This window comes from Conger conger, chromosome 3 (assembly GCF_963514075.1).
Source record: "Conger conger chromosome 3, fConCon1.1, whole genome shotgun sequence".
NCBI lineage: Eukaryota > Metazoa > Chordata > Actinopteri > Anguilliformes > Congridae > Conger > Conger conger.
Window position 1 is genome coordinate 41,596,760 of NC_083762.1, and position 24,950 is coordinate 41,621,709.

Consider the following 24,950-nt stretch of genomic DNA (forward strand, 5'->3'; position numbering starts at 1 on the left):
TTGAGTGTTTTAGCTCTCTCTTCTTTGCAGAACTGCTTTAATTAAAAGACAAGAGATAGATAAAAGTGTGTCTTGCCAAAATCAATCCCCCCCACCGCATTCAGAGTTCCTTAAGACCATAATGGTTTTAAATAATTCCATAATAATGATTTAATTTGTTTGTTGTTTTTCATTTAAGGTAACAGCAACTAGTGTTTGATTAACTATAATCTACACTGAATATGAAAATAATAATTGAATAAATAGCCTTCCATATTGATTTTCCATTTTCCATTCCACTACCATTGCATTAGAACCCATATAACTGAACAAAAACACACATGGATGTTTTTAATGGGCAGAGCTAAATGTCACCCAGAATGATAAAGAAAAACACAAACAAGCAGAAATGTGCTTCTCAATGCACCCTTTTCAGTGCAATATTATCATGTAAACAAGGAAAGACATTTTTTTAAAGAGACAAATCAAGAAAAAGGATGACAGAAGTTCACAATATGGCCACTGCCTCTGCATAAGCATATGAGCAAAACAGCATTAACAGATTGTGAGAGCAATCATTCCTAAATAAATGGTAATTTCTTTCATTGTAAAAAGGCATATTGGGCCAATCAGACTAATTTGAAATTACAACTGAACATCTTTTTTTTCTTCCAACCATTCAAACAAGTTTATTTTAAATAAGTTTGTATATACTTGAATGAAGTAAGATTGCAAAATTGCAGCAGATCTGGTGGCCATATTGAAAACCAATCATCTGGCGCGATCAGCAAAGTTAATAAATCACCAAAAGTAAATTTGAAGAACTGAGAGTTGCATCTTCTGATTTTTCAACAATAGTGAATTGAATTCTTAGCCTGTTGATGGTAGATATTCCCACACCAAGCTTTTTATCACATAACCCATTTTTTTGTTGACAAGCCATACACATAGATGCAACTTAAAATAGTTATGGTACCATATTATTCACTCTTTATTATACTGTTCAGAACTACTATTTGAGTCAAGACTACATATTGAAGATAGTAACTGTATGGAAAATAATTGGTTGAGAGCATGCTTATTTTCCATCCACATGCATCTATGCAGATGAAATAGCTAAAATTATGCATATAGTATGTTCAATACATAGAGGGAGGTTAAAAGTCACACAAACGAAAAACCATTGGAAGAAGAAAATATGATATCATCTGAGTGAATTCACAGCCAAATATAACCTCAGATTTAGTTCACCACTTTATCAGAAGACTTGTTAAAGAAGTAACACTTACAGTTTACATTGAATGTTAATATAAACACAATTATGAAATTGAAGAAAATTATTTCGTAATAAAACCAAAAAAATACTTCCTAACTGCATAAACTTCCCATGACTAAGAACTGGAATCTGTGACAGAAATGGTTTGACTCTAAAAATAATCTGTCCCAAGCTTGATTGACAGTCACCATGTGGCACATAGCTGTAGGTGCAACTGATATCCCTACTGCTGATTCCCTTAAAAAGACATCACAGTGCAGCTGGGACACCACTCTAATGCTATCAGGAGCTATTCTTGGCTTTTCTCAAATCATTCCACTGAATACTAACCTTGAAAAAGAAAAAGCTCTAATTCACTACTGTCTTTAAAACTACAATATTTGTGCTGATTTTTGCAAAACAACTTTCTACAGACAACACTGAACATTTGGCATTGCATAAAACCATCTTTACAATATGAGTTAATATGAGAAATTCAACATACAACATACATATATGTTGTATATTATACAGTTGAATTTATCATCACAATGCTTTATGAGGAAAATGTACTTACTTGTATTCACAAGAGTGCCTAAAAACAAGGGACTGAGCCCAGAAGTTTTATATCTTCAGTCACAATCTCCTTATCCAGATTGTTTCAGAAAATCCAAATGTGAGAACAGTTAAGCCTCAAAAGAACAAAAACAAAAAACAAAACTACACAGAGTGTTAGCCGTGTAGTTTTGCTTTTCCCTTGCAATCCCTACACCCGAGGCAAGGCTGGGAATGCTCCAACTACTCAGAAGTGCAAACCTTGTTCTTTTACTTTATATACCCCTGGACGAAACAGCATCATCAGTGCATAGCCACTCCCCATTGGTCAGCACCTCAAAGGAATCATGGGAGTGAGAAGCCATTTTATGCTTCCCCACACTCACTAATTACCCCTTAAAAAATTTAGGATTTAAAAACTGAAACAATCTGTAATGCAGGCACTCTTTATACTACAGCACTGTTAAATATATTGCTCTGCTATGCTAAAATGAAAGCAGGGAACTCCATTCAATTCTGCTTTACCAACAGGAGAGAGTGACTGTCCTTGTCACTCAAATTCAGGACAAAACCAATTGCATAAAATGGACTGCACTGACCACTCAGAAAATGTGTGGTCAATACAAATAACGGTTTTGTGGAGGTGCATTTTCACATTCACTCAAAATGGAAAAATAAAATCACTGGCTTGCCACTAAACCACCTACCTATATCAACTGGTGGTTTTGCCATGTCAACTTTCAGCATAAAGGAGCATAATGTATAAATATGAAATCAACACTAATTTACTAACTTCCCCAAATGAAGTCAAACAATTTGAAGGACAAGGTATCAACTTTATGTTATCAATGTCAAAAACAGTATTAACTATCTTTTTTCCATTTTATTTTTGTTTTAGTACTGACCAAACATGTTTTTGTATATTGTCCACATTATTTGGATCATTTGTAAAATGACATCCTTAATGTCCCAATTTTATCTCCTATCCACAATTAATGGTTTAAAATGAGCACTGGCTAAGCGTTAGGTCATTGATGGTTTGGCCCAGTGCAATCAAAACATTTTTTTTAATTTTTTTTATTTTTATTACACTTAGCATTTACTGCAAAAATGAATCAATATTCCTGACCCAGTGCTGTCTTTGCCGCATTCCTGATTTCCTCTATTATTATTATTATTATTATTATTAGTCATACTGTTAGACAATATAAAACTGAGTAAACACAAAACACATTTAAAAAAAATATTAAATTTATTACAAAGTTATCCAACACCCATATCATCCATGTGAAACATAATTGCCCCCTTATACAGAACTACCTTTAGCAGAATTAACTGCAACCAAATGCTGCCTATAATCTTTCACAACATTGTTGAGGATTTTTTTTTTTATTCAGAGAAATTGGTAGGTTTTTTAGCATGGATTGCGTGTTTCAGATCCTGCCACAGCATCTCTATTGGGTTTACTCTGAAACTTTTATTTTATTTATTTTTAACCATTCAGGTGTGGACTTGCTTTTGTGTTCTGTATCATCATCTTGCTGCATTACCCAATTATGTTTCAGCGTCAGCTCATGGAAAGATAATTCTCCTACACAGAGCAGAATGAATTGTTCCTTCAATAATTGTGAGTCGTCCAGGTCCCATGACAGCAAAGCATCCCCACACCATCACACTATCACATTTCACAAGTGGTATGATGTTCTTACTGTCAAATGCCCCTTGCTACTCTCCCATGAATCCCCCTTTGCTTAGGCTAGAGGGGCCTGCAGTTTGGTGTATGTTCTTTTGAGATATTTGATAATTTCCTGGACAAGTTGTTCCTCTTGGAAAAACCGGCCATTCCGAGGAAGATTCACCACAATTCTAAGTGTACTCCATTTGGAGTTGTGGTTTGATGGAGTCCCAGAGCTTATTGCCCGCACTTGCTTTACTGTATCCGATATGTTTTCCCAAATTGAGTGCTTGCCTTCCACTTTGGACAGACAGGGAGACTGGCTGCTTATTAGCCCGTCCATGTCATCTCATGACGACTGCACGCAATAACGTTGCTGAAAATAGCGGTCTCATGTTTATAATGTTTAAAACGCTTTTTTTCCGTTTAGAATGTTCAATTAGCCACAGTCAAGTTTCTCCATGTGAGGTCTATGGGTTGAGAACTTTGAGGTCCAATTGAAATTGAAAATTGAAATTAGAAAAAGCACGCATTACGGACATAATGAGATAATTTAAATTGAGTTACTTTTGGGGAAAAAAAGTTTTATGCCAATTTTTAAGAGTATCCATAACACAGAAATGGTACAATGTAGCAATACCAAAATCGGTAGTTGCCAAGCCCATTGCCATTGTAGTAGACCTGCAAAATGGCATTGAGATTGGTTTTGAAACTGAGATATTGTGGTTCAAAGTTAGCTGTTTTGAATGAAAGTGCCAACCAACGCAAACATATAGTGAGCACAACTGCTATCCCTATAATAATGCTGGCTATGGATACAATTTCAATGTGTTTCTGAGAGCACAGGCTATGGCACTATATATATCATATTACTTTATTACACCTACTTATTCATTATCTAATCAGCCAAATTTGTGGCAGCAGTGCAATGCATGCAATCCTGTAGATGGAGGACAGGAGCTTGTTCACATCAACCTTCAGAATGGGGAAAAAATGTGATCTAAGTGACTTTGACCGTGGAATGATTGTTGGTGGCAGACACGGTAGTTTGAGTATCTCAAACAGCCCTGGGGAACAAAGAAACAGACAGGTTTATATTCACAGGTAATGAGATAGATCAGGTGAGTGCAATTAAATATATCAGATGCAGGGGGCATGGTCAGGAACAGGGCAAACACAAAACATGAAACGGAACATGGAATTCAGAAAATACATAGAAACCGGGAAATCAAGAAATAACTAGGACAATATCAAAGACATGGTGGCACAGGAAACGTTTGCCATCTTGAACGCATGTCAGTTTACCCACAATATAAACAAGTTATATAGTTATATTAGCTAACTTATAGCCAAGGGTGGTTCTAAATCTGATTGGCCAACCCAGTGCCACCCCGCACGCAGTCAGTCTGCATTTGGCATCAAGATATATATATAATGGCTTTTACCAAGACACCATTTTTACCAAGACACTGACTTTCCCGTTTTGCTACCTTCCAAATGTGTGTCAAAAGCCTGCCTGTCAGAAGAACCAATCTGATTGGCCACCCCGCAGGTTATTGGCTGTTTTTCCAGTCAATCCCTTTTTATGAAGATGCCTCTGAACTTTATTTTGGGTGGGTGAATGAGAAGCATCAATTGTACAGCACTTTGGATAAAGGCGCTATATAAATGCCGAGCATTTCAACCATTTAATGTTAGCTAGTTACCTTTCACTGAATTCAACATACGACAATGGCAATGATTGATCGGAAAGCATTAATTTCCTAAAAGTACTCAATTAATTCATATATTCATATAATACTAATTAATTCATATTTTTTCCAAAAGCTCTTTAAAATATTGCATGTAAACATTCTTCTCATGTCACATTGTGAAATACCTGTGTTGAGCCCTCTATTGTTTTAAAAGATTTCATTTAAATAAATATTATTTTTCTCATGTTGTTGTTCAGTTTGTGTTCTCTGTATTAATTCAGAAGAAGGCTAACATGAAGTGGATGGATAAGTAACATGAGCTGGTGAGAATGTGATTTTGGTCAAAGCAACAATGTGTATTATCATCATTTTAATAAATTTAATAAATTATATTAATTATTGTTTATAGATTCGATACCACACATCCTTTAACAGGCTTAGTTATAGGTCAGAGCATTATTTACTGTAATAAATCCCAGGTACATCATGATGATAATACACATTATTGCTTTGTTCATGTTATTCTTCTTTCAGATTTAAAATGGTGTTATGTTGGCGTACCATGGTAGGGAATGCTCTACACCTTGTAGTTTGTTCTGCAGAACACAGTCCATAAATTTAATGGCCTTAAATATGGTTAACATATGATGTAATGTATGATATACTATGTAATTCAGATTAGTCATAATGCGTGTAATATAACAGGCAGTATGACATGGAATATGGAATGGAATGCTCTGAGTATACACATACAGTTGGCTCAGAGCATTCCATTCCTTATTCCATGCCACAGTGTTGCCACACTGCCTGATTAGCGCACAGTGCACTAATGTAAGAGCCTCAAAATTGTCCCTTTTGTGTCAATTTATAGAAAGATAAAACCCAGGTTTTGCATAATGCATTTTTCGTTGGTGTTTTGTTTAGAGCATTTGTCTAGTGAATAGCCTTAACTTTTGTTAGTGAGCTCAGAGAAGGGTCTTGATGACAAAAGAGGCAATAGCCTATTTATTTGTCATTGTTAATGTCATTGTGTAGATTATCTTATCAGTAGCCTATAGCTTATTAATTTATGTTTTGTCTTTGTACACTAGTAATGCATATTGTTTTGTAGTTGTTTTTTCACAAAACAAATAACCCCAAAGATGTTTTATGTGCGAAGCCAGGAGATATGGTGGCTACCCCCAGACAACCCTTGAACCCCCCTTGGCCACCCCAGGAAAAAAATCTTAGAACCGCCCCTGAATATAGCTTCTCACTTGTAGACATGCATCTATAAAAGTGGAAGTGTGCCAAGTCACATTTCTGTTGTATGATAAAACTTAAGGATAAAAAAAAATTAAGGATAGATTTTCACATAATACTAATATTATTTTGCCACTCTGTAAAACCAATTCTTTAGGATTTCAATACACGCTTAATCAATTTACTGTAACAATTTTTGGTTTAGCAATCTAAATTCATTGGCTGCCCAACCAATACCAGCTAGATGGTCAAAGCTAGGAAGTGAGATCCATTCTAAATCAACACTATCTTTAAGACAACAATAAAAAAACAACTAAATGAAACCCATTTAAAGTTCATTAAAGTTATACCATGGTGCACTGTACCATAATTGTACCATGATACTGTCAGGGATGACAAAAAAAATACTATATATCAAAATGTATTTTGATACAAAATACAAAATACCCAAATGTAAACAGTTTTTTGTAGTTTTGTCGGACATTCGTCTTTTCATCACAAATCCGAATGCCTTGAGTACGTAAAATAACTATTTTCACTCTACTGTTTCCGTACTTTTGCAGGGCACTCAATTTGATCAATTATACCACATAATTACATACATTGTAAGAAGACATTGGTTATTAGAAATTGTTCAGAATTTATTCATGCTGAGCCCTACATATTTTTGGCACAAAATCTTCATTAAGCAATTAAGCAATGCCAAGTTGACCCTTCCGTGACATGGGGGTGCCTCTGGGGGTCATTCTCTGCAATACATGAACTCAATTTGTTATTCCATGAGCACATTATTTCCAATGAAATTGTAATATTGTGAGAATTTTGATACAGAACAATATACAATATTTGTGTTACAATTTGTAGTCAGAGTTCATCTTTTGTGTTTTAGACACTAAGTCCTAAGTCCTACCACAGAGGCATCTCTTAGGCCTGGTGAAAAGGTATTCAACCGTTCACACCACTTTGAACACATTTAATTCAATGAGGAACTGAACCTGGTTGGGGGAGGGGTGGGTCAGCATAAAGTTGCCTTACAATGTGGAATTAGAAATGTGATAGAAACTTAACATACATAGAAACTTACTTTACACTACCTAATTATGTATGCACAGTGTAGTTATTTTTTGCTTGTTTCTTTGAAATTAAACACTGACATTAAAGTGCAGCGTCCTCTTCAATTTGAGGTTATTTACATGTACTCAAGTATGAGAAGATAATGATACTATTCAGTATGCAGATGTGTTAATTTCTAATAAATGTTACAGCAGAAGTATAATGTTAAACCTCTGTACAATTATTTCATAGCACTTATCGGAAGTGGGCATTCCTTTTATGGATTTACAATATTTTGAAACATTTACAATATTATGAAACCACAAAAAAAAAAAAAAAAAAATGTTTTAATTGAAGTAACTATTGGTCATTTCTGAATGTGAAATAAGTGGTAATTATCCATCCAAAATTAGTGTGAGACTCGACAAATAAATAGTAATTGACCAAGAAATAATACTTGACCACGACACTATCTGGCTATTGTCCTGGTCCACATGTTGTGAATTTATAATATCCTTTTTCAGCATCAAATGACAATAGAGAAGGGCCAAAGAATATGTGCAAAAGCTCATTCTTGAAGAATATGAAACAAGTATATGAAAGAAGCAAATGACATCAGAAATATATTGATTCCAGTGTTTGTGGAAGACAATTTTGAAAACTTTTATCTACCCTTCTCATTGTGATCTGGAGTCCAGAGTATTTAATGGCTGGTTCCCTTGGGCAACGAAACAAAAAAGCATGCTCTTTTTTGGACTTCAAAGTGGTTCATAAAGTGCTCACCAACTCTCACCAAGCTCATAAACTCACAGTTCTGAGATTTGGGCACAGCTGTCAAAATTACAAAATTGAGTTCAGTAATGATATAGGTGTTTATAAATACAATAGTTGAGATGCAATATTTTGGTGTACCTTATGTGGCAGTTCAAAGTAATGATATTGGTTACACAAGCACATTGAAGGTGTCCAGTAGCAAACAATTGTAATTTTGTTGTGAGTTAGCTGCAAACTGTATTTGAATTTTAAAGTTAAATAATAAAAGAAAAAATAATATTTAGGCATATGCTTTAATATATATATGGAGTAAAAATAACAGATTGTTATTATTGTTAAAAATTGTTAAAACTTATTTGGCACTGATAAGTAATTACCTTAATGGTGCATATTTTACATATGCAAGTTTTGGTATAGTTACTAAATAACAAAGTCAAAGTTTTAAGTTTGTATATTAGGAGGCAATGATTTTTTGGAAGTGATATTTGGAAAGATGTATTCTGTGGCTTGTCAGTCAGAAGGCTCCCCCTGTGGCCCGCCTGCTTGGGGCTCTGAGTCATTAACAACAAAGGACTGTTAAAATGACGTGTTAGACTGTGACTGAAAATCCAGCTCCAGGCTACAGGGACAGCACAGAGTACAGATGTTATATACGTAACACACATGCTGTCCCCTCTTGGTCGTTTTTATAAAACATCACTGGGATGATGCTTTAAATGATTTATCATGATTTAAAGCATTTGGTCATAAGCAGGTATCTAACTGGGCATGGTCACTTATAATATATTTAGAAGTAAAGCACCTTATACCTTTTAGACTGTATCTTGGTTGTGGATATGGTTGCAATGTTCACATGAATTAGCACAGAACTAAGTAGGGTGGAATTGTTGTTAGGGGGACCTTTATTGTTAACAGATTTTTTAATTTGTTTTTCAGCTTTAGGTATTATGTTCACTTTGTCATTACCTTACATTGGAGTCATTTAGCAGATGCTCTTATCCAGAGCGATGTACAATAAATTGCAAATCATAACCAATTGTACTGAAAACCCTAGTGGGAAGTACGGTTGAAAGTGTGAGGGTGATCACATAGATAAAACCCTCAACCCTTGTAGAATAATCAGATAAACTGACCAAGAAGTAGTAATACCACAGTTTTGGCAACTACTGTAGATTCATATAACATACATGGCCACTTAAAAATTACAGTTTGGCAGGGATGGGAAAGGTGCAGCCTGAAATGGTAAGTTGTCAGTCTGTGCTTGAAGGTGGTCAAACACTGCTATTCTAGAAGGTCAGGAAGGTCATTCCACCACTGAGGTGCCAGAACAGCCAGCAGTCGTGACCGGGAAGTGCAGGTGTGACATGGGGGAGGTGCCAGGCACCCAGAGGTAGTGGAACAGAAGTCTGGCAGGTGTGTAGGGACCGATGAGCTTTTGGTTTTATGCTGGGGTTGATCCCTTAACTGCCTGGTATGTAAGCACCAATGTTTTAAATTTGATGCGAGCCATAACAGGCAGCCAGTGGAGGTCAGTGGGCAGGAGGGTGATGTGAGAGTGTCTGGGGATGTTGAACACCAGATGAGCTGTGGCACTCTGGATGAGATGTAAGGTCTGATGGCAGATGCTGGAAGGCCAGCCAGCAGAGTTGCAGTAGTCCAACCGGGACAGTACCATTGCTTGAAATCAGAGAGTTAACCAGCTCATTGCCAGCTAGACCAGTTTATGACCTGCTTATCCATGCTGGTTGACCAGCTCATACCCAGCTAGACCAGCTTATGAACAGCTTGACCAGCAAAACTTTCAAGCTGGTCATAGATGGATTTCACAGCAGGGATGACTTGCAAGGGAACATGCCTACAACTCTCTTGTATGACCAGTAACCATACACACGGACCAATTGGAACACTGAAAACAGAAACAATCCCCTCTTAAAGCTGCGTACCCTCATTTACCAACAATAGCAATGGTCCAGAGAGCCAAATCTATAATAGATTTTAATTACAAAAACATTTAAACAGTGGAGAAGCATCAAAAAGAAAATAAAAAAGTAGTTTCATCCGAAATATATTAAATATATATATTAAAAAAGAAATCCTGGAATCCGATCTACATGCTCCAGAAGACCTTTTCAGAAGAATAACACAATATTATTTCCTGGTTAACTGGTGTCATGTTTTTCATATCAAGTTTTATACTGAATATTTTGAATATAATATCCAAGCCATACATATTTCTGGTATAAAGAAGTTGACACAATTGTAGTTTCTTAGCAAATTCCCTAACTTGATTCCCTAATGATTATTTTGATTCATTATTTATTCTCATGTACATTCTGATGCATCATAATAAACTGTTTTACTTCACTGTATTGTTATCAGAAGTGTACTGTTTGAAATAAGTATATTTGTATGATAGATACATATGATGAATAAGATAAGATAAAGAAATATCACATATAATAGTATAATTAGAAAATACATATATCTTGTATAATCTGTAAAATGTAATCTGAAAATTAGTGTCAGATAGCTGCAATACCAGGACATACTAGGCCAGTAGACAGTGGAATTAATCAGTTTTTGTTCTTCATTAAAGCACAGCCACCGACACTTTTGGTGGGTGTTATTTTGGTGGGACTAATGACTGGCACTGTGGCTGGAGACGTGATTTACACAGCCAAGCCATTTCTGTCCAGCAGGCCAGTTTTGCAATGGTGTAGGGTCTCTGAGCAAATGGCTCATGTGTCACCCAGGGACAGCTGCAGCCTGGATTCAGATACCCATTTTGGAGGCTTGTGGTTAGTACACTCACATTTTCCAGGGGAAAGGAAGAGCTAGATGTGTCTCTTGCAACCTAGAAAGTAACAAGGCGAAAGCCTAAGGCAGAAAAAAATATAATTCATGCAGAACATTTTACAGCCAATTTCTCAAGAGGTCACCCCCCAAAAAATGGCTTATGCTCATTTTGTGGATGAGCTGTTGAAACAGCTGTTGCTATACAGTACTTGCCCCTTAATTGGCAGAGTGTGACTGCTTAAGCTGTGATTTTTCCCAGACAATAAAAGGAGTGAAGGTTTGAGGGAGATTCATCTTCTCCAACCAATGGTCTATCAGAAAGTTCCAAGCTGAGAGGAAAACTTCCCTATTATAATAATAATTAAAAAAAACATTCTGTCCTTACCCATGTAAATATAAGAAATTTAAGAAAGAAGCATGAATGGTTCTGGTTCCTACGTCAATGTTAAAATCCGTTCTAAGAATGAATGGGTTTTTAAATTTCCCTCCTTTGTGTTCCACAGTCTGAGCACCTGGGAGGTACAGTGAAACATGCTACCTGATGAGCAGCAGCAGATGTGTTGGGTTAAATGTCAGCCTGTTTACTCATGCATATTCATAAGTGGGAGTTGGGAGACACAGCATTTCAGCAGGGGGACAAACTGCATAATGGCCACTATTGTGGTAGTCAGGTCAAACATGACAGAACTAACAAGTGGTATCGTATATTTGAGTGCCTGGCCTGAGAATATACAGTAAGCAATTGTAAGATAATTGCTCAAATCCGATAAAGAAATAAAATGCAGTAAAATGCTGAAATACAAGCAGGCTCAATCAAAATGGAGACCAATTTTCAGAGCATGTAACGTTTTTGTTTCAGTTGTGTGACATCAGCACAGTTTTAAAAAATATAAGAGAGCTTAAAGACTGTAGCTTTAAGCTATCATTCTGCCAGGTGTAGCAGGATGATGGGAGGTTGTTTTATATAGGATGCAGTTGTGAATGCCATGGTATTTTAACCTTGCGTTACTTGAGAGCTGAGTCAACTGACAGACAGGTTTAATAAATCTGGGAAAGTAATTTGCTGATGGACAATATCCTTCAGTTTTTTTGGCATTTGGGTGTAACAATCACCTGGTTACATTTATTTTAAATTCAAAATATTAATATAAATATGAATATGAATATATTAGGGCGGTACGGATGGTGCAGTGGGTAGTACTGCCGCCTCACAGCAAGGAGGTCCTGGGTTCGAATCCTGGTCGTCCAGGGCCTCTCCGTGTGGAGTTTGCATGTTCTCCTCATGTTTGCGTGGGTTTCCTCCAGGTACTCCAGTTTCCTCCCACAGTCCAAAGACATGCAGGTTAGGCTGATTGGAGTCTAAATTGCCCGTGGGTATGAGTATGTGAGTGAATGGTGTGTGTGCCCTGCGATGGACAGGTGACCTGTCCAGGGTGTATTCCTGCCTTTCGCCCAATGTATGCTGGGATAGGCTCCAGCGACCCTGTTCAAGATAAGCAGGTTACGATAATGGATGGATGGATGGATGAATATATTAACCTGATGCTTGTGTCTCTTCATTGGTTGCCTGTCAAATTTAGAATGCACTACTTGGTTTTTCTCTGAAATGGCTTTAAAGGTGCAATAGGTAAGATTTTTGTGTTAAAATATTGTTACAAGACCATCATAAATCCCTTCCTATAATTGAAAAAGGCTCACTGACATGTTGATTCACCCTCTAACTGTGTTTATATTCCTTAAATTTGGGTTTGAAAATATGCAGTTGACGGGCCGGCACATTTTACAGCTGTACAATAATTGAAGCCATTGGTTGAAAATTGGTTATAATCGCCACAGCCAATGGCGTTTCAACTTCAGCACGTTCACAGAGAAGGGGTGGGATAAACAGTGTTTGAGCGTGTTTGTTCCTGCAATTCCTCTCTTGTCTGTTGGAAGTCTAAAATTACCTATTGTACCTATATTACCTAATTTTCCATTTTAAAAAAAACTAAAATTACAACCAGATGCAGAGCCTTCTAGGTCCAGTGTTATGGAATATTCTCCTTTTTCACTTCCGACACACTCTGTTTAAGTTTAGGCCCAAAGCACACTTTTTAAATCATTCCCATTGTTAAAGACATTCAGGAATGGTGGATCAGGGCGATGATAGAGCTGTCAGGTGAGCAGGGCTGATGTGGTTTTAAAAGAACAGAAATGGCTGTCGACAGGGAAGACGGAGATAGAACAGAAGTTGACTATCAGGCTTGTAGAATACCAGACCCAGATGCGAGACCAGGGCATAGCCTGTAGTATAAAGTCTTTATTGTAAATAAAGCAGATCAGACAGGCGAAGGTCGATAGCCAGCAAACAGATACAGCAGGGGTAATCAAAAGCGAAGTCGTAGTCACAGGAGAAGGTTCGGTAACAAGCAGGCTAATCAGGCAAAGACAGAATCCAAAAGTGGAGGTCGATAAACAAAAACGGGTCAATCTGTTAAGCAATATGTACACTAATAATCCTACAGTTGTAGTTAGCTAATAATATTACTAAAATACCACAATTTGGACTGTTTTTTATTTATTTATTTTGTATTTATTTTTATTTGGGACTGTTTTTATGCAAAGAATAAAATTGCACATTACGAAGGATGCTTGTTGCACTTTATTGAACATGTTGCCAAACTGCCTTTTAAATGATATTCATAAACGGATGATTTCCCACTCTCTCTGTGTGCTGGAGCATTGTTAGTTGGTTGTGTATAGTTCTTTCTTGGTCTTGTTGGACACCGTAGTCCTAAAACTTGAAAATATTGTTTATTCATTCAGCGCCACATCTAACAATATCTCCATTTAGTTTGCTGTAAAGCTGTGCGACCGCTTATTTCTTTGTTTTTTTTCCCGCTATATCTTATGTAAAAATGTAAAATAAATAAAAATTTAAAAAATCGTGTTGGTGTGTTTTACTTGTTGGTGGCTTTTATTGAAAACGTCAGCTGATCAAAGAAAATTGTGAATTACACCAGTAATGTGATGGTGCTTCTACCAAATCAACCCTGATTGCAAAGTCATTTAAGGCACTATATACAAAGATATAAAAATAATGTAAATAAAACATGACATGCCAAAGAAGGCGTATTGCTAGATGGCGTAGCCACAAACCGTATCACTAACCGTATAATTTAGCAAAAATTATATATACGGTTGGATAATTTAGTTTGTATGTTTTTACTTCTATTAATACGTCAGTCGTGATAAAAATATTGCATTCAAGTATTCCTGCAGTGTTTTATTCATAAATAACACTACTTTCTCTCATAACACAGTTAAAAAGTCGCTGCATGGAGTGCATGATCAATCTTAGAGCGAGTCGATGGGCCTAGTAACGTCGCACATAGAAGCTATCCCTTAAGCAATGGCCTAAGTGATAGTTTGGGGAACACGTAGAAAAGTAAACAACTTTAGTAAGGTATACCTTAGAGAGTGTTCTTAAAGCGCTTGTAGAACCTGCACAGCTAGACCAATGAGGGAATAGCTGGAGGTGAAGGGACGACGTGTTCTTTCCTGGCTGTTTAGAAGTGAATGAAAAATTTTTTATTATCATCCTCCGCACACGGACAGAGCACAGTTATGTTTAGGAATATACTGGGTCTGTTGCCACGGGTCGGATATGGATTGACCTGCCCCATATCCCACTTACAACTGGCCAGAAACAGATCAGTAAAATTCCTAATATTCTCCGTTCGTAAAACGGGGCCGTATTGAAAGCTTAGTGGTTACTCCCGTTCCACTCGTTTATCTGACTCCATTTAAGATATATAATTTAGAAATTTGGGTTTGAAATTTACGCGAACCTCGGGAATGATTACACTCGACTCGTACCTGCGCCACTATTACTCAATATATGTTCTCGCGATTAACATTATTGCTGAATATCTCAGTTTGGTGTAGAACTCAGAGGCTGAGGGTCCAGTCAACACAATACATGCAACACTGTCATGATAGTTGCGAGCCCAGGTCGGCACAGCATTAACTGGGCTCCTTAGAGATAATTTGACAGGAACCAGCGCCGTAACGCCCAGGGGTTCCCTTCGCGTCAAATCACAAGAGCCGTGCCTAACCGACCCTTTAAGTTGGCAGAAACTTGCTGGCCTCACAGCTTAGAACTATCACATGGGTACCAAGCTCTCAGTTCGGTGTAGAACTCAGAGGCTGAGGGTCCAGTCAACACAATACACGCAACACAGTCATGATAGTTGTGAGCCCAGGTCGGCGTAGCATTAACTGGGCTCCTTAGAGATAATTTGACAGGAACCAGCGCCGTAACGCCCAGGGGTTCCCTTCGCGTCAAACCACAAGAGCCGTGCCTAGCCGACCCTTTACGTTGGCAGAAACTTGCTGGCCTCACAGGTTAGAACTATCACCTGTACCAAGGGACTGCCGATCGGTCAGTCTTTGGTCCCCATTGTCCCCCTCAATATTCAGTTGTAATTTAGGCTGAAAAGGTACAAGATGAATTAGAGTCATGGAGATCACGCAAGTTACAAACAAAATAATTTATTTGCAGACGGGTAGGCAGTTAGCGTAGAATCACACAGTCAATTACGAATAGACAAATTGAAGATAAAAAGAACAGAGTGAAATAGTCTTACCCAGCCTGCTTTCGCTACACACATATACAAAGTATGCACAGTGTGGGAAGTCGAGTGCGATCTTCCCTGATAGGCTTGTCTCCCTGGCTTTTATGCCAAATCATGTGTTTGATCCAGGCGGCAGTGCCATAAATTAGCCTGGTGGGGTTGTCGAATCGGGAATTTAGACCCCCACCGTTGGGGGTTGTTGCATAGGGAAAATGAGATGATTACCAAGAGAGGACGTGTAGGTTTTCCCTTGAGTGATTGAAACTATGGTTTATTAAAATCCATTTGGTATGAAATGTATCTCATCTGATTCCTTGATTTTACTGGATCACATCCATACCAAACAGATTATCCTAATGTTTTGTTATGGTGCAATTATCATGAAACCTCCCTCCTGTGTATCCATTTTACATGTAATTCCTGTTATTACAACAATGGGCATAATGCAATACAACCAGGATCACATGGGCAATGTTTACAATATTTTACCGGGTCTATTGACCATCTCAACAACAGTTTTTTGGTTTTCCTCCTAGAGAGTAGTCCCTGGGGTAATGACAGCAGTGCCCAAAGGAGGGCACTGTGGTACTGCCCGGAGTCTTTCCCCCTGGAAGTGACCAGGTGTGGGGTCATAAGATTTTAGGCACATTCTTTTCCCGGGAGTTTTAATACGATACGATGAACTTTATTGTCCCGCTCAGGGAAATTTGTCTTGGACTCTGCGATGCGTCATGAATGCCTTGACAGTCACAATGACAACAAACAATACATCCTCAGCCATAACAGCATCAACAATTACATAACAGTATTGCACATATCCCATAACATAACACATACATACACCTCATAATAGTACATGCTAAAAGATCACCGTAATAAAGGCACCATAAAAATTATTACATAAACTTCAGCCTCAAGCAGCATTGTTAAGAAATTGAATGGAAGTTGGAACAAATGAGTTCTTAAAACGATTGAGTTTGCAGTGAGGGACTCTATATCGCCTCCCCGAGGGTAGGAGGTCATACTCTGAATGGAGAATGTGAGAAGGGTCGTTAACTATTCTCTGGGCTTGCCTAAGAACAGTTTGTTCATAAATAGACTGCAAGGTCTGGTAGCTGCTTTTTCCAATGACCTTCATGGCCGTATGCACCAGACGAGCGAGTTTAGTTTTTAGTTTTGCGGTGAGGTTGCCATACCAGGATGACATCCCATATCTGATTAAACTCTCCAGCACTGCCTGGTAAAATAAAAACATGATGCTTTTGTCCACCCCATATACTCTCAGTCTGCGTAGGAAATACAGTCTCTGCTGTAGATGAGAACACAAGATATCAACATGTACATACCAACTAAAAGTGTCATCTAAGTGAACTCCAAGATACTTATAAGAGCTGACCTGTTCAATGGGTGAGTCGTGTATAACGACAGGGCTATGATCCCCTACTGATCTCGGGTCTAAGACCAACTCTTTAGTTTTGTTAACATTCAGAGTGAGGTGGTGAGCATCACACCATTGCACAAAGCTTTCTATTTCAGAAAAATAGGCTGAGGTACTGGAATCTTTGTGCAGTAGACTGAGGATGGCGGTATCATCAAAAAATGTAAAAACAAGGTTCCCTGGGTGGCTGTTTATACAGTCATTAGTATAAAGTGTAAAAAGAACCGGGGAGCTGACACAACCCTGTGGAGCACCTGTGCTGATTGATTTACATTCTGAGAGGGTGTTATTGACTCTAATGGCCCTCATGGCCTAATTGCCCGGGAACCGCTCATCCACCCACCATATATCTATCCCTTATCTTCTTGGCGTCACTGGTCTGGAACTCGTCAAAAGGTACTACAAACAGCATTGTCCTTTGTCCCTTTTGACACACACCAGAACCCCCACCTCACAAATGGCAGAGTCACACTTTGGCTTCCTCCAGAACCCCCAGCTCACAGGCTCCTCACAAATGGCAGGGTCACACTTTGCCTCCCTCCTACACGCTACACGGACTGTGGTGATGAGGTGCTGATAGTGTATTTTATTTACAGGTGTGATGGTGGCAGTGCAGAAATATTTAGTGGCAACGACAAAAAAACCCTGAATATAATAATAAACTTAAGAAGAAAAACAAACACAAACAAAAGAAAATGAAAATTCAGTGTCATTTTGGCTATTCTTGAAAAGTAGGCCCACGACACAGCACACCTAACTCTAGCTCACAAAAACTCAGTTGACCAACTATATGGGCATAGCCCCTCCCACCTGGCACCTTCCATGACCCAAAACATTTTAGAAATCAATTAACAAAATAAAACAGAAAATGATCAAACAGAACATAAAAACATGGCCATGACAATAATAATAAACAACTAAACACACAAGAACAAGAAAGGAGGTACTAAACAGAAATTAAGACAATCAATATTGTAACGTTCAAATTCCCCCCTTACACCAATCAGACAGGAGGTAGCTTCCGCTAACCCCCCCTCCAGAAATACCACCTTGTTCCCTCCACTTCCTGTTTGGTAATGGCAGCCAGGATTGAATGGACCCAGGTAAACTTTCTTTTGTAATGTTTCCCATGAAGTTTAAAACGGTAAAACTCCAATAAACATTTTTAAATGCACTCGCTGTCGGTTGTTTATTTCATTACCATTACTGATGCTGGAAAAATGTAAAGAGTGTTGTGTTGCAGTGTTTGTGTTGCATGTCTGTAATAGTGCAAGTCTCGCCGCGGCACTAGTCCATGACAGGAAGTGAAAACGGCGGTGAAACAAATAACAATGAATGAACAAACTGACAGGATGACTACGGTGTGCACACAGGGTACTAAAACACGGAAACTCGACCCACTTACAAAATACAGCACAGTGAAAAACACAAAACCTGGCAGTTGACAATTATTTGGAGTCTGTTGCACTTCGGCAAAAACAGTTCTTGAGATTTTATGTGAAATATATTGGTGAGCATCTAAATAATTCTCAAAATATTGTATTATTATTCAGTATACTTATAAGTAAAGAGCCAGCTGGCTTTTGAATGATAAATAACTTGTAAAATTATGGAATGTGTTTGACTTGTTGACGGTGGTTGAGTATTTCACAAACTTCAATCAATGGACCTCAATGAATATATTAGTATACAACATGATATTATTGTGATTATAATATTTTTTTGCTATGATCTTCTCATCCTGTTGCTGTCTGAGGATAGCTGCAAGGAGAGAGAGTTTTGGACAAAGAGGTAGAGGAGGGTGACAGGCGGAGAGGAAGTGTGTGACGCCCACTAAATGTATCGTCAATGTGATATACAGAATCTCTGATATACTGATTTACTTTTATTTTCTTGGATATTGTTGTGTTTGTGTTAATTATTTTAATCTGCCAATACTTTCAAATGAATACTAGTAGAACTGAAGAACACAGTAAACACTCTCCCATGTCATTATTTCTCCCTTCCTCCTGTTTTAAACAGGTTGGTACATAAATATTTTCATTTAATGGTTTAACAAACACATCAAACATGTTAATCCTTGATTTGGTGAAAAAATAAGGAAGTACAATTTAGTTGACAAATTAACAAAAGTTTACATTGCACTATTCAAGTGAATGGGGAGCATTGCTAGCAAGTTACAATGGAAGTCAATGAAACGAAATGGCCGGCCACACTTTTTCCTATTTTATTGTGCATAGTTTGGTGATTCAACCTTTGTCATATGAATGTATTTTACAAATTAATGGCTTCCGGTCATATCTAAAAGATAGTGTCCAGGTAAACACCAGTATGAGTCATTGAAAGTATGTTTTTGGAGTGATATTAATGTGTAAATGCTAGCTATATGCTACTTTTTCCTTCAGTAGTCAGCTGTAGTCAGTTTTATGTTGTTTTACTGATTTATGGAGTGACACTGATTGTACTGTGCATAGGCTATAGATTAAGGAATGTGTAAACTATACTTAAAACAAAGCTTAGGTAACTAAACAATTTGAATAGATGACAGTGTATGGAATGTATATTGGTTTATTATTTTTGAGTTTATGGAGTACATGTGAAACCTCTTGAGAGGAAAAGTCAGTGTAATTATTTTTCTACTATTGAGAATTTGTAAGGATACCAAAGAAAAACAAAGACAAAGAAAAAAAATTTTTTTTAAATAAAAGATGCTGACGAGCAGAATGGAAGAACACAGCAAACACTCTCCCTTGACGTCATTTCTCCCCTTTCCCCTGTTTTAAACAGGCTATCTGCAACTATTACCTGTTCATGGGATCCACACCTCTTGGAAACTGTAACTAACACAACCCAACAGGTAATGTATGTGCTGTTGATCCAGTGACATGATGTGCTGTCAAACAGGGTGTTCCAGTGAGGCTATGGGTTTGTGACTGTTACCTAGGGACTGGAAGGGCTCTCTTCTTGCCAAAGGACTGACAGCACTACAGCTGGCCTGATACTGCGAGTCTACAAGTGTTCAGTGATAACCACTGAGAGAAAGAGACTAGTATCAGGGGTAAAGAAGAAGTTACACACCTTAACTTCAGATTAACTTTTCAAAGTTGTCGAGAGCATCACTCACGTACCACGTAGGTCTGGACTCTTTCACAAGGAATGGGGTTGATGAGGAAGGTTGCATAGATTAGATCTTTTCTTATATGCAGTGTAAAACTTTACTTGATCTAGAGGATGAGTGGTATTCGCAGCTGCTATTGCTGAGAGATGTTGTCTGTGAACTTGAGCATGGTCATGTATTTACTACAGAGAACTTACCAGTAAATCCTGAGATTACAGTCAATATGCTCACACATACAGCCACATCACCACCTATGGATCATCCTTATCACTCTTACCCAAAGATCTCACTAGCCAATGCAGTACACACTGGCACAGACTAGTTATAGCCCATGTCAGATGTCACCTGTCACTACTACACCTGATCAACCACCTTTGTCACAGTGCAGAATAGTATGACACCTACTCATCAGTCTGAACGGGTTTCACTCGGTAGGGCTGAAACCATGTTCTCTCTAAGCGATCTGTCATTCTTACAGTGCCGGGTGTTCAAAGTCCACAGGGGTCAGGTAGTGGACCATTCATCTGACATCAGCTACAACAACCTGTGCAAACAGATTGAAGAAGGACGCAGAGCCAACCACACTGAAAGTGAAATCATCCAAGGTGTCTTCCGCATAATAAAGCCAGGGCAGTTCAAAGATACTCTTTTCAATAAAGATGACAGTGAGATTCTTCAATCTCACTTGAGCGAGAAGAGAGATGATGAGCACCAGACACCATGAAAGTTAAACGGCTCAATTGGGTAATTGGACTGAAACAAAAAGTGATTTTCACATCCAGACACGCCATTACTGACATTGAGTATTACCCACGGAATGTCCAAAATGTCTTGCTATGTACCATCCCTCAGGGCCTCGCTCCAAAGTAGGAATGAACTAAAATCCGTCCTATCTGATGAAGCTCTAATCAAGCAGGTGATGAAAGTAATGAGCAAGGAAAATGAAAGACAGCATAGGTTAGGTCACACTACATGTCAGAAGATGATGGTAGTCCAGCTTGTGTGAAGCTTGAATCAGTGCAAGAGGCCAAATCAGAGAGGACCCCTGATTCTAAGAACAAAAAAAACAAACAAAAAAACATTGTGGTTGTTCAAGATGTGTCGAGCAGGACATCACACCTTGTACTCACTGTTTTGGCTGGGGAAAGGTAGGTCACAGATTTTTTGGATGTCTGAAGGGGAAAGGACAGATTGGAAACGGGTCCCAGTCTTCAGCTGAGGAAGAACCAGGAGCCAACCCTGACAGCTCCCATCTGAGGCCAAGCCGAGACAACCTGAAGTGAACATCGATGCCAACTGTACAGCCTCCCCTCAGGTGCCTAGTGGAATCCAACCTGGGCATGACAAAGTTGCAGCTCTTTTGGGAAATAAGTGCCTGCTCAAATGTTACATGCATGGCTTCGCTGTTACCGGCCGCTGAACAAACTGTTAGGAACCAAGCGTCTCAACATCCTCGCAGATAATGGAGCTCCTGTGCCCTCTAATGGATGGATCAAGGTGACTATTGTGAACCTTCATGGGAACAGCGATCCTAACGATCAATCCAAGTGCCATTCCTAGTTGCAAGTATGTCAGTAGAGCATCCGCTTCTAGGGTTCAATGTGATCAGCTGATCAAGGGACATAAGAATGGGGCTGAGATCATCTCTATTGTTGTAAGCCTGTTGAGTGGTGCGATGGAAATTGAAAGTGACAAAGCCACCACAATAGTGAACTTCATCCAGGCACAGACTGTTGCTGAAGCTGATCATAGGCTACAGGATATTGTCATTCAGGCAGGCCAAGTTGCACATGTCAAATGCAAGGTGCCAGCTAACCTAGACCTCACTGAGCCTGTCGTGTTGTTTGAACTCAGCCAAGATGATGTCTAACTACAACAGCTCAATATCGGGGATGGTTTGATTGAAGTCCGCAACACAGGAGATACTTTTGTGATAGTCCCCAAACCCTACTCTCACTTACCTTCCTGCCAGCTCGGACAGAGGCAGAGGTTCTCTCTCTCTCTCTCACTTTCACAGCTAAACAAACTTTTGCGGCCTGTGACCAACACCACCAGCAGCCTTTTTTCAGATGACCGGACCAGAGATCGCGTTGCCTAGGCTAAAGGACTCCAACTAGCACGCAGCTCCCCACTGAAATTCCCCATTCATGGCTCCACAATCTCTCCAGGAGCCCTACGACCGGAGACAGCCACATGTGCACGGACTCAGTGAGACAGACCAAACATCCTAGGCATTAGCTACTGTTTAGTGTAGTCTTAATTGTGGTTAGCCGGTTGTGAACGTATGTGCTTTCTTTTTGTAGTTCACTTCATCATTTCAGTATGCTCTGTTAGCTGTGTAGCTTATTAGTGATTGGGTTGGCCCTCATCTACTCTGAGCTTGTAGTTTTGTTTAATAAATTATTTTATTAAACCTGGTGTTATGTCTTGAATTGCAAACATTATTATTTTGGGTTACCATAGTTGGGATTAAGCCAAGATTTATGGGTAATCCACTTGTTTTACGGCAGAATGACGAGTGATGCCAGTCTTGTAATATGCAACTGAGTAAACTCCTCCATTGTTATCTAACATATTTCTCTGCCTCTGTCTTGGTTCCTTTGGGAGTAGTAGATGTCTGAAAAGAGTATAGACATAACACCTGGTGTCTGTTTTGGTGTTGTATGATATGATAGCCTTCAGGTTATCTGTATGTTCAATCATTAATATTGGTTATTTTAATTATTAATTAAAATACTATGTTTGTGGTTAGATATTTCAGATAATAGTAATTTTATGAGACTGAGTACTAATTGCAGTTATACACTGCTTCCCCTACATATTGGCTGTCTACATGAGGACTGAGAATTACAGTACTATGCAAAAGTTTTAGGCTGGTGTGAATGTTAATAGTTCATTTTTATCAAATAGCAAAATGCAATCAATAAATATTTGGTGTGACCACCCTTTGTCTTCAAACCAGCATTGTTATGTACGGCTCTGAGAACCCAACGCAGACCACAGGATAATCCAAAATCGTTCTTTAATAGTCTGAAATCGTAGCCAGGAGACCCAATACAATGACAAAAACGAAAGGCAAAAGAATTGTCGAAAAACAGGCAAGGGAGTCAAAAATCCATAAAATCTAAAGGCTGAAGTACAGAAGGACGAAGGCAAAAATCAAAACCAGAAAACAAAGCAGAATGTCGAAAAGCAGAAAAGCAGGAAGGAAAACAAAACGGCAAAAAACAAAAAGGGCAAGGCAGGCTCGGAAATCAAAAGGCAGCGATGTTGAAAAGTGACAGTTAAATTCAGGCAAAGGCCTCAGCTCAAACTTAAACTGGCAGAAGGCCTGGTCTTCCTCTTGTCAGTGTAAAGATAACTTTGTCTTATAGAAGGAAACACAAACATATGAGATTAGTTCACGTTTTATTGTGATGGAATGAATTAATGAAATCGCGGAGGACACCTTGGCACGCAAGACGCGACCCGACTCTAATAAAACAACGCAAAACTTCACAATGAACAAACAAATACCCCGCAAAGTTCAGTGCCCATCAGTCCCAACATTTAGCAACTGAATCAAACAGTCCAAACGTAAATTAAGTCTCAAACTGATCTCCCGGAATCGAAAAGAATGGTTTGGCTTACGGTCAGATGCCGCTAAAAACGAAGCCCGACATTCAACGCACGTTAGGAAAAAGGATCATTTACTCGCCGTAACCCAAAAAAAAATAATAATCCACAGCGATCGGTAGATACACAAAAAGGGTCACATTTTAATTATGGAGGGACAAAGAATTAAGCTAATTGAGTATGGATGGAATATCTCACTTTTTAAGCCAACCATAGCTCTTGCAGCGTCTGTGCACATCGCGACACATTTTGGCCAGGGTATATCATGTTCACGGAAAAAATCATCGATCACTTTGAAAATCTCAGAACTTGTTGGCAGCTGCCAACTGCTTACAAAAAAGAAATTCCTCCTGCATCTCATTTTGGTCGACAAACCATTTCACCCATCGGGCGATGGTTGTGTCTGACAATGGGATGCTTTTCAGTTTTTTAATGTACTCATCATTCCCAAACATTGTTTTGCACATATCACTAGCTGCAGGCAATATTAAACTTTCCGCTATTGTGTAGGGTTTTTTTTGTCTGAGCGACACATAATGCAACTTGATAAGATGCTTTTAAAGCTAACACGCCCACTTTAGCTGATTGTCTCATCATGGTCTGTTGGCTCGCAAAAGCTTTTGAACGGGACTGGAAATATTCAATGGTTTTTTTCTTTCAAGTGAGCATGATGTGTGTCTAAGTGTCGTTGCAGCTTTGATGGCTTCATACTTTCGTTTGATAGCACGGCAGAGCAAACCACAAATTGGTAATTCAAAACCATCGGTCTCCTTGCAGGTGAAACCAAACTGTAGATAATTTTCTGAATATTTACGAGTCTTCTCTCGTTTGCGTTTATGGCTATTCATTGAAGGGGTGTTGGCATCCTCTGAAGGTGGGTCATCCGAACCGCCATCAGTCGTGTCTGACGTGGAGCTTTTGTTCCGAGAAATTACAAAACGATCCATCATTTCACATTTTATGATTATCGCTAACGTGTTTTGGCACAGGATAGCTAAATGTTGCACATGGGGATGACATGATCGCATGCATGATTCATGGGTAGCCTACTATGTGTTATTATAAACGAATAGGAAGCGTTTTTCTTTTCTACATTCTGTTTTTTTTTTTGGAAGAGGAAAAAAAATGCTTCAGGTGAAA

The 24,950-nt window shown here is 38.6% G+C and overlaps 1 protein-coding gene across 9 annotated transcripts in view; it reads right to left on the reverse strand.

Annotated features, from left to right (window-relative positions):
- Window positions 1–2,021, reverse strand: part of LOC133123816 (titin-like) — a 195,261-nt gene extending 193,240 nt beyond the window's left edge. For all 9 annotated transcript variants that reach the window (XM_061234420.1, XM_061234419.1, XM_061234416.1 and 6 more), the window contains exon 1: window positions 1,812–2,021. The gene's annotated coding sequence lies outside the window, so the exon portion shown is untranslated. The remainder of the gene's footprint in view (window positions 1–1,811) is intronic.
- Window positions 2,022–24,950: the final 22,929 nt, after the last annotated feature.